We start from the raw sequence: 11,211 nt of genomic DNA on the forward strand, positions 1-11,211 counted from the left end.
TTGAGCTGTTGGCTACTTTTGGGAACAAATGATACTGTTGTTATATTTCTCAATGCTAGTATTTGCAGCACACTTATTTCCACAAGTGATGCATTTCTTCAATGGTTTTATTTTCGATAACTAATTTTTAGTTCAGAAATAAAATGAATTGATTTCAATGAACATTTCGCCTTTTCACTATGTGGTGAATATTTAAGTGAAGAAAGAGGTCCCTCCCGGTCAGTTCATGTGAGATATTATTTGTTTTACTTAAAACTTCTCTAAACAGACAATCGATATATTTACTTCCTAAATCCGATGGAAATAATATAAAAAATACTTCTGTTAAATTGGACATTTAGAAATACACTGCAAGCTTTCAAATGTTGTATTTTTCACTAAAATAAGCATTAAACATAATCATATTTGTCAATTAAGTTCTCTTTTATTTTTCTAAAAGCTTTAGTCTGGCTAACACAACATTTATCATTCAATGCTAAAACAAAAATGGCCCTATTTACACATTATGCCTGTAGGCTATCGGTTAGATATCTTTCTATGTGCATTATAACGAATAAGACACGGTTATAAATTACATAAAGGAAAAACAAGATACGTGCTTATCTGTTGGTAGGAACATTTCTATCGCTGTTAACTAGGCAGATGTCCTCAAACGGTCGCGCGCGCGTTTATTGGTCTTGCGATCTCTTTGAGCACACCAATACCGTAGAGCAACAATACGTACCGATGACTGCTTTTATTAAGTATTTCATGCAACGGATTTGTAACGGTATGAATACATTCAATAACAGAGCGGGCCCCGTACCTACCAAACCCACGTGTGGAGCTGTCACCTGTTCCCAACGACATCTGGTTCACAGATAATAACTGTGTGGTAGTCTTTGTGGCACGGCTGTGTAGTTGTCTTCAAAATAAAAAAGAAAATAGACAAATAGAGTATCAATAGTGGATAGGTGTGGAAAGTATGGAATGACCTTTACACAAAGTCAATATCGTCGACATCGAAAAGTTTTATACAAGTTTTAAAACAAATCACCATAACCTTTTATCCTCGTTTTTCTTCATCAATACCAGTGATTATAATTTATAACCTTTTATTCTTTGTTTTTCTTTATAAATACCAGTGGTTATAATTATACTAAAACTGATTTACCATATCAGCGGCTCTGCCATATTTTGTAAGAACAATCTTTCATGTTTTAGGTGACTTACTATAGCTGGTGGTCATTACGTGTATTTATAACAAAATCAAATATTTTTTTCAGGACTGTATTCTTATCGTTATCGTTTTTATCAGGCGTTTATGTAACTAAATTTGTCATCTAAGTTATTCTTGTCGAGCTTTTTTAAGGGTACTCCAATCACCTCCGTACTAAATATCACTTGTTGGTCCAGGGGAAATCAATTTGGATTTACCGATCTGATATATATTTACATAATCATTTTTAATGTTTTTTCTTCATTAATGTGATAAACCATTAACATCGTTTTATTTAGTTTTGACCTTGATGATTGTATTTTTATTATTTCATTTCCATTATGCGTTATTAATTAATGCTAGATATCATTACATTTAAGAGTGTAATGATAATTTGTAATTCGGGATTCCTGTAACTATGCTCTAAGCCTTTGACTTAGCTGTCGTCACCATCACTGTCAGGTGACAATAGTGGTGTTTGTTACGAACCAGTTGCTTGTGACTAATTTAGTGCACTCTGTGTACAGTTGGTCGGTTAATTACATCTAAATATAGAACAACTCGGCGCGTGCCTGTCACGAGCGGTGAGATACCCGGACAGGTGCTGGCCTGCGGACATGGCCGACCAAATCATCTGTATAATCATATATCACCCCGTCCACCGTTCGCAGCCCAGGACAAAGACAAATGCTTAGTTTATCTGTGTAGAATTTCAATTAAGCCCGTCAATTATCAATATTAGAATTACCGTTTAACATTTCCCTCTTCCAGCATTAAAGCATCTGTTTACACTTTTACATAATTAACTCCCTATCCATTTCTACCAATCAACTTTAAAATGTCGATGATAAAGTGCTGTCTAGCGTTATCAAGTTCTCAATTCATTAAAACTAATTTCAAATTAAGCTCATATATCAAATATATGTATTCGTCACAAAACTCACATTACTTCGGTATTGTACTTAAAATCGTTTTTTACATATTTATCTATTGGTATTTATTTCTAAATTTTTTATTTTTCTATTTTTGTATTATTATTTATTTATTTATTTTTGCATTTCTCTTCTAAATATTACAATATTTTTTATATCCTCATGATGTTGGAAAATATACCTATATGATAAATTATAATATAAAGGAGACCGTGAGCTTTTATTTGGTTGTTCTCGCGCACCTCGGCGACACCTAACCTCTCCGTATAGATGATTTACCGGTAAATACGGTACTTGTGATTAACCGTTGTAGCCCGCGCCTGGCAACAGTTCGGCAAAACCGAGTCCACAAACTATTGACAGAGTGTTTGTCCTCGCGTCAACTTTAACCCTGCCCCCTATATTCTGGCACGCGCCAGTGTAGTCAGTGCGCATGTCACGGACAAGGTGACACGCGTGTTGCTGGAAGTAAAATAGGAAAATTTGAAAATGATAGGATTTTTTGTATTTATTCCTTTTCTTTGTGTGGTTTCACGACTGTCAAACTTTATTGACAAGCCCATATGAAGCCGGACGACTGTTGTTTTTTGTTAACATAATCGAAAGAAAAAACTCATCATTTAACATTTAAAACGAGGAGGAACTGACACGAAAATCTTTCGTAGTTTTATTTAGCATTAACACCTGTTATAGGTATAATTTAGCAGCAAAAACACACTAAGACCTATAAATCAGTCCATAATCTAGTATAAATCAATGGATTCAGGGATCCATTCATCTAGTCCCGGGACGCTAGAACCGTGCAATATACAGATTTTCAAAAGTATTTCTGTTTCTTTATTTTAGAACAACTTTTGTCTTGTCTCCTTCGGGAGCCTTACAGTATAATAATGCAATTTAAAGCAAAAATGTCTTTAGAAATAAGTGATATTTTATTTTATCTAAAGTTTTTCATTATATTTTAATACATTTTCGTAGTCTTAATATTTCACAACATTTGTAGTTATATAAAAATGTTTCTTTTATTCGTTGATAATCATAAAGTCTGAGAGACATACCACCTAAACGCATTGTGTGTATGACACTTGTATGCCAATGAGTTTGTATTGATATTAAAAGTGTGTGTCATCTACGTATGATCTATTAAATAGCAATTTTACAATGTAATGACCCGTACAATAGTCTGTCAGTTTTGATTTGACGTTTTATAGATATATCTGTTTATAATTGAAAAAATATGAGAAAATTAATTATCTTTTTTTTCCTTAACAAAATCGTACATTTAGTAAAATTTCAGAATTCATCGTGATTTTCTTTATGGAAAGACAATTGGTATGGGAATACCCAGCTTGTTTCGTTAAACAATGTGTTCAATTTATTAAGGCTGAGCAAAACTGAGAGACAAAAGTGGAATGTAGCGCCGGATGGCCATTCTTTGTTCGGGTACAGCGGGGGTTCTGCTGAATCATCTCGGCCAAAGCCTGTGTTAAGCTCATCCTGATTGCTCGCACTTAAATGTCAAATCTACTGTGTACTGCTTCACGAGCATCAGTATAGCACAAGACTCGTCCGGCATTCGTTTACACTTTAAGATATTAAACGGAAAACTTAATGCACGATTGCAAGGCTATTGCCGGTGAAATCACAGCGGTGCCACCAAAGCCTTTGTCGCTATCCACCAAGTTATACAAATTATTGCATATTATCCGACATTGTGAAAATTAATAACAGCCGAGCAGTCACTTGTTGGCTGTGCGGGCTTTATTAGGGCTTTATTGTATGACAGATGCGACAATTAATCTTATGGGCGGAAATAATTCTAGTTGGGCAGGCATACAAGAGAAAACACCATGTAGTGCTATCCTTCAAATTTTCATGAAACGGCAGCGGTCGATAACAAACAGGCGGGAAGCGCGTGCTTGTCGCAGACGACAACAGATCCCGAGACTAGTTTATAGTAGATATGAATTACCTGCCAACTGTTTTATTCTCTTTTGTGATGAAATGATTCCTGGGTAATTATGGGATATCTTTTGATTATTGTTTCAGAGTATCATGATATTTATGTTAAATTATCATATAACAAGATATATAAATATTGATTTTAGCATCCAATCTTCTTTATTGGCTAATTTGATTAAATGACTATAAAATGCCAATACTACAACAGAAGCATTCTATCATCCAAGATAACTTCAGAGTCATTGTCCTTATATGGAAAGCAGGGATAGCTACACGTATCCGTTACCAGTACATCGATTCTAGTAATAGAAATATGTAGTTTCTGTATAATTTAGAATTCAACCTCATCTTATCATTGATAATTATTCATTCTCTGTTACAACATTAATGCGACCATTGCCTTTACTAAGAATTTCATTCTAGGTGCACTGTACAACGTACTTAATATCTTAAAGGCACTTTTTAATAACTTTAAAGTATTTAAACTCCGATTGATCACACTTACAGTAATGATGATTTCAATATAAATCTGTAGAAATACATATTTACCGATAACACATTGATGAACGTTACTACCATAATTTACATTCTATTCGTGTAACGTATTTAGTGTTATATTAGGTAATATAATTCAACTTAAATATGCATTGTATTCATGTAATATCAATATCTTTAAGTCAAATTGGTAGTAACGGATTTAAACTATGATTTTCGTGAAATTGTAAACGGTCACTTTTTCAAAATAATAAATATTTTTGCTTGTTGCTATGTTTCGTTTTCAGGTTACTGTATAAATCTACTCATAATGTATTAAGTATTATTGTCAATATAAGAAATAACATATAAATGATACAGGTATATATATATATTAACAACAACATTGGATTGTAACCAGGAAAATGTTTTGTGTGTAAAATTAATGATGATCTGTAAAATTAACAATTTAAGTGAGAATTGTGAAGTTTTATCTATATCATTTATAAATGTTTAGTCATTTTTCTCGAGTCGCGACTCCACAACACATACGCACATAAGCTAAAATAAAGAAGCGCTATTGACGAATTAGTAAACTTTGGTTCACCTGCCTTGACGACACTGGCGCGTGTGGGGGCGTGGCCTAATATTTTTCTGAACTTAGTCTAAATAAGCAGGTGTGCTTCTTATTTTTGAATTTATTGGTTACAAGAGGCACGTGCGGTACCAAACCAAGTTCCATAACCGTCATTATACCCCTTGTGATCTGTTTTACTACTTTCACTAAGGTCAACTGTGTCCAAAATCCCGCTACTTTTCTCGTCTATATTTCCGCCTGATTTATGTCGTGAATGTGTGAAAATCGCTGCTTTTGAACAATATTAGATAAATCTGGTCATTATAAAGGATTTCCCAGAGTGACATGTGTTATGTTTAGGTAATTACAATATTTTAAAACGTCGAATTCTTTGATTCCAAAGAAGTAATTGAATTTCTTCCAAATGAATTAAGATATTAAATTATTCAAGCATAACGGGTGATGTGACCGTATTTGTATAGACCCAACTTCCAACAATGTCTAAACAAAATCGTCATTGATTGGTCGAGCGAGGAGAGGGTCGCGTGCGCGGCACTCGCCCGGCATACACTCATATTGACACCGACTATTCGTGACAGGAGAATTTCTGAAAATATTAGATTTTCCCACAGGAAAACCCCCGGACCAGCCCTGTGTAGCTATTCCCTAGCTCGCACAGGTTTAAAGGCATCTTGTCTGTAATTAAATATCCACTAGTTATTGCGTGCGACGTTTTAATTCAACGTAAAATAATTTCCAATAGTAAAGCTGAAATTACTTAAAACCAAGCGATAACTTCAATGCTGTGTCCATTTGATTATTGCGCGAACAAATACCATGTCATGGAAGTTTGCTATTGGAGTTTTGATTGGATTAACGTCCAAGTACATTGGTATGCAACCGTCCATTGCCACCGACTCCCATGAGAAACTCCACAACCTCATAAAATATTTACTAACATGTCAAAATACACACATTCTCTTGATATTTATCACTTCAAAGCGTCCTGGTGATCAGAGTAAACCTATACGTCAAGCCTAACACAATCTGCTGAGAGTCGCCGGCACTGGCAAACGCAGAAACGACAAGATTCCCATGGAAAGGCGTAAAATTAAGTCGGGTTAATTAACAATTATACGTGTCAATCAGGCGATAACTGAGACATTTTGGAGTTAATTAAATATAAGATAATTTATTCAATTAACTTTTTAGTAATAAGTTAAATTTGCTATACATTTACTTGAAACATCAAATAGTGCAATTAGAACAAAATCATCCTTTATGATATGTTTGCAATACAGCTAAATGCATAGTTTGTTCTTGATCAACAAAAATACTAAAAAAAATTTTTAAAAAAAAGTGATTTAGTGATGAAGTTTTTATTTCATGAAATAATATTTTAGGGTGACCCTTTTAAAACCAGCAATAATTGGTTTATTTACTAAAAACATATGTCTTTCCATTTAGAAACATCATATTATCATGTTTTGATAATTTGAGATGAATGATTGATTTATATCTATATATCTTTGCGTATATATTTTGTTTTATCTGTATCGTTTAAAGATACATAATTTATATTCTTTATAAAGGTATAACAGTGTAAGGATTAATAAAAAATTAGTTAATTCATATAAGTTAAATCATAAAAGGAATAAATATCACAAATTACGCCATTGTATGATAAATATTATTAAACATTGCGGCGTAATCCCTTGCAGCGTAATGCTCGCAGGGCCATATAATTTTCCTTTTCACAATATCTCCCTATGGAAATGTGAGAGAAAAATCGATTCGGAAAAAATATTATCCAATAACCTTTACTTTTGTGTCAGCATTTCTAAAAGAGCTGATATCGATTTTTGCGAGTTGAAATCAGAAATGTATTCAATAGGATTAAGTCGATCACAATAGCAGTGAAAGATTTTCCAGAAACTCGATAGGGTTTAGTGAATTTTGGCTTCATGTAATCATTTTTACGTTAACTGTCAAATGAGTACCAGTCTCCGCTAAAATTTAGAAAGATGATACGTTTCTATGGAAACTCCTTTGTTTTCCTTTCCTCTCGACACCTGCCTTCATGGGTTCCGTCAGCCGCCCTATATTTTCTGTATTTGTAAACTGTCTGAGAAAAACTACGATCATGAACCTTGACAAAGCGGACTTGAGCTAAAAATAATACACGCACGCGATTCATACGGCACGCATTTGTCTCGAGAGTTTCTCGTCTGCGCACCTGCATACTATTGGGAAATTGCGCGCGTTTTGTCCTGCCCGCCCAAATAGACGATAGGCCAGCTGGTCCAATGACGTTTTCGAGTTAAGATAAGGCTGCGGTCCAGTATCACAAAGCCATACCGTTCGATACGGAATATGAAAAGATGTCACCTACGGTCAAAATGGCTAGTGATCAGCTGCCGTGACCTCTGGCGAGCTATTGTCTGGGGACATGATAGGGCACCGTCCGCTAATACAAATATTGTTCAATCGGTGAGGGGTCAGCTCTGTGCTAATCTAAATATTACATCTCAACACCCGTCCATTGTCAGCTGATGGTCCAAACACTACGCCCCGCTATTGGTATACATACATCACTCATAATAGTTCAGCCTTCAATGGCTTCGTTCAAATAAATCAACAATATATAACATGTCTTTGGTGTGTAAGGAGCCATGACATTAATGTTACAATGGAAAAGCTTTAACAAAACGAATAACTTTGTTACATTTCTTTTATTACTGAAAACTGTGGGTTTAAATACAAAACATATATTCATACATTGCTCTATGCCAAATTCAATGGTTCGACAATAAATTGAATACGAATGGTAAATATATTTTGATACACATACAGAAAAATATTCATGAATAGCGAGCATCTGTCCAAAACAATTTTTCACAGAACTGTGATAATAAACCACTTAACACATGTTGGCAGAACAATAGTTATGATATTAGCTTACAACAAATTAGATAATAGTTGTACAAAGAACTTTCTTTTTTATTCACAAAAGCAAATTACTGTCATTACACAGCAAGGACCTGCTGCCAAACTTTTCAATGGATGCTAAGGACTGGCGGCAATAGGTCAAGTAATGTTTCTCTGGTTTAAAATAGAGAGGACACTGTTTATACCTCCATTAAACTTTTGACCTCCTAGAGAACTAACTTAATGTCCTTTACAATGACTGGGAATCGTGTAGTTCCACCAGCTGCATTCTGATGTGTGCAGTAAAATCTTCAGTATCCATGCACTTTCCCAATTAATTTAATCAATGCAATGTTCGGGTATAAAAGGAGAGGGCTGAACCCAGCATTAACTGTACGGCACAGGTTGGGAGTATAAATACCCAATAACATAAAAAAGATAATAGTGGAAAGGGGTTTCAAAATGGACAACATTTTTAATAAACAGCAGATATTGAGATATCAGGAAACATTTAAAAGATATAAACAAGCAGAAGGGACGGACTATCGGTACAGTGCTGAATAACTACAGACACAAACGTCCGGGAGCGAGATTTTAGGGAGAAATCTTTACAATATAGGGGGAGTGGTGTAAAATCAGACAGTCACAGACAATGTCGGATATTAAAACAGATTGAATTGCATAAAGAGTGTGGTACCAAAAGGGTATTTAATAGCATGAAAGGAAATCGTTAATAGCGAGAAAGTCAAAGTTCTAAGGATAGTTTTATTTTACCGTGTACGTATTACACAGGCAATATTTATTCACGTGAATATTTTCACACGACACGCGAAATTAACGTGCATTTCACGTGGTTTTTTCAAATTTTCAAGATTTCAAATTCACATGAAAATTTTTTACATGTCTTTCCTGTGGCTGTGGACTTCATTATTTATTTACATATTAAGCAATCATTTCATAGTAAAACATTTTTTATTTCTTATACAGTAAACTATTAAGTGTTAAGTTCGTACAAAAAGTTATATCTTACCTTTTAAACTCCATGTCGGACAGCTTAATCGATACTGGAAGGCGACTAAAATTTAAATTTAAATTGATCAACATTATGTGTATGCTGTGAAGTGAATGACTTGGATTTAGGATTATTTTCTTATATTTCTAGTATTGAATAACGTATGGATGATTTAAATATCATGGGAGAACGAGACGTTTTTGCGTCTTGTCGGTTGTTTTTTTTAAATTTTAATATTGATTTCATATATATTCATATTTATTTTCTTTCTGGAGTAGATTCATAACTCTCTATATTCTGAAATGGTGAAGATAAATGCATTCAGAACAAAGTTCACATACTCACCTTCCTGAAGAAATTGATATTTAAACGATTGGGAAAATCATCTCGTATCATTTTTCTGCAAATAAAACATAAAAGTACACTTTTTTGATAAATATTTGGTACTGAATTGTGTAATAATAGACATATTTGATTAAAATACGAAAGACATTTTGTATTGATATCAGCTTCGAGTTCAATAACTTCTTATAATTACAATTTTTATCATCATGACAAGTACAACGACACAATACTGAATATGGTCAATGACATGCGTTGCTAGTACACTTCTTTATATATGATGTGTTAAACGATATCAGTAAAATGACAATCCTAAAAGACTTCCATGAATGGGAAAAAGATGGTAAAATAATACTGAAATACCACAGTTTGTAAAAATAAAAAGGAGACACCTTTCATTGTTATGTAGCGTGCACTCGTCAGCAAAAAAAAAAAAAAAAAAAAAAAAACCGAAAAAGATTCATTGTATATTTAAAGGAGGGTCGCGATCGATCTGACATGTGTCCTTTTTTGTGAATTCCTTAGTCTTAGTCATAATCATTATGTCCTTATCAATATCAATATTTTTCACAGAGCACTGATCTTGTCTGTTCTATACAAAAAGGAGGTATTTTTTCTCAAAGAATTTCTATCAAATTGATATTTCCTTAATTAATAGCAGGACTGCCGAAATGGATATTCTGAAATTAGTCATATCTCTGTGATCTAAATATAAAAACAGCTACAATAGCAATACCAATATGTTTGGTACTATTCTGTGGACCCAATAACGTGTTAGACATAGTCCTCATATTAATGGTATTATCTATTGGTCACGAGGCGACAAAGTATTCCCGAAAGGCTATTCTCGGCTGTAACTGACTATTGGTGTTGAACATTATTAGTAAATATCGCATTAAAACAGTTATCAAAGCCTAATGGTAATAAAAAATGGCAATAAATATCGATACGAAAAAGGAGTCCAAGCCTGACGAAGGACAACCATCGTATGTCCACATGGATGAATTCGTGACCAAAACTGTAGCATTTCCACAAGTATTCGCAATTAAGTCGTAAATAACGTGAATATGACTCCCAATTCAATTGCTCGATGGCACGAAGTACCATTTTGGAAGAAAACTGATAATTTTCATAATGTTGAATGAAAAAAAATAAACCTGTTTCTTCAAATGTTTATGTATAGTGCTAAGCCAAACAAGATATATTTGACAATACCTTCATTCTTACATATTCTATTTACGGACTGCTAATGTTTCGCTAAATAAATCGAAAGTTTTATCTTCAACAAACAAATAACACTTTGGCGGCTTTATGTAGTCCGGCTACACACTATATTTATAGGACAACTATACAATTGTTTGTAGATAGAAAACTTTTTTAAAGTACTGAGTAAATTTCCAATAATACAGACTGCATCTCATGGGCATACTCGCATCAGTTCCTGAAAAAGGGAAACTAAGTTTTAGTTATGTTCGCAATATACCATAAAGTGATTAAAGTAGTTTTTAGCAATCAACAAACATTTAACGGATTTAATACCAGCTAAAATGGCCTTTTCAAATCCTGGTTATGTGCTTATTTTAGAAAGACTAAATATGACCACCTCACCGAAAAGGAAATTTTAGTCTATTTTCTCTACGATTAATACTGATGATGTTATTATATACACTGCTGCTTACATTTTACTTTCAACAAATTGAATTCTTTCGTGACAGTTGTATTTTTATAAAGTATCATTCATTTACATATTAACGTTCCTGCTGTAGAATGGTTTTGTTGAATATTT

The 11,211-nt window shown here is 33.6% G+C and overlaps 1 long non-coding RNA gene across 1 annotated transcript; it reads right to left on the reverse strand.

Annotated features, from left to right (window-relative positions):
- Positions 1-814: 814 nt before the first annotated feature.
- LOC138320088 (uncharacterized) lies at positions 815-10,120 on the reverse strand. The gene is made up of 3 exons (XR_011208091.1): positions 9,429-10,120; positions 9,102-9,146; positions 815-904 (listed from the first exon to the last, which is right to left on the reverse strand). It is a non-coding gene; the product is annotated as an uncharacterized lncRNA (long non-coding RNA).
- Between the last annotated feature and the right edge of the window lie 1,091 nt (positions 10,121-11,211).

The sequence above is a fragment of the Argopecten irradians genome, chromosome 3, assembly GCF_041381155.1.
Source record: "Argopecten irradians isolate NY chromosome 3, Ai_NY, whole genome shotgun sequence".
In the NCBI taxonomy this organism is placed as follows: Eukaryota; Metazoa; Mollusca; class Bivalvia; order Pectinida; family Pectinidae; genus Argopecten; species Argopecten irradians.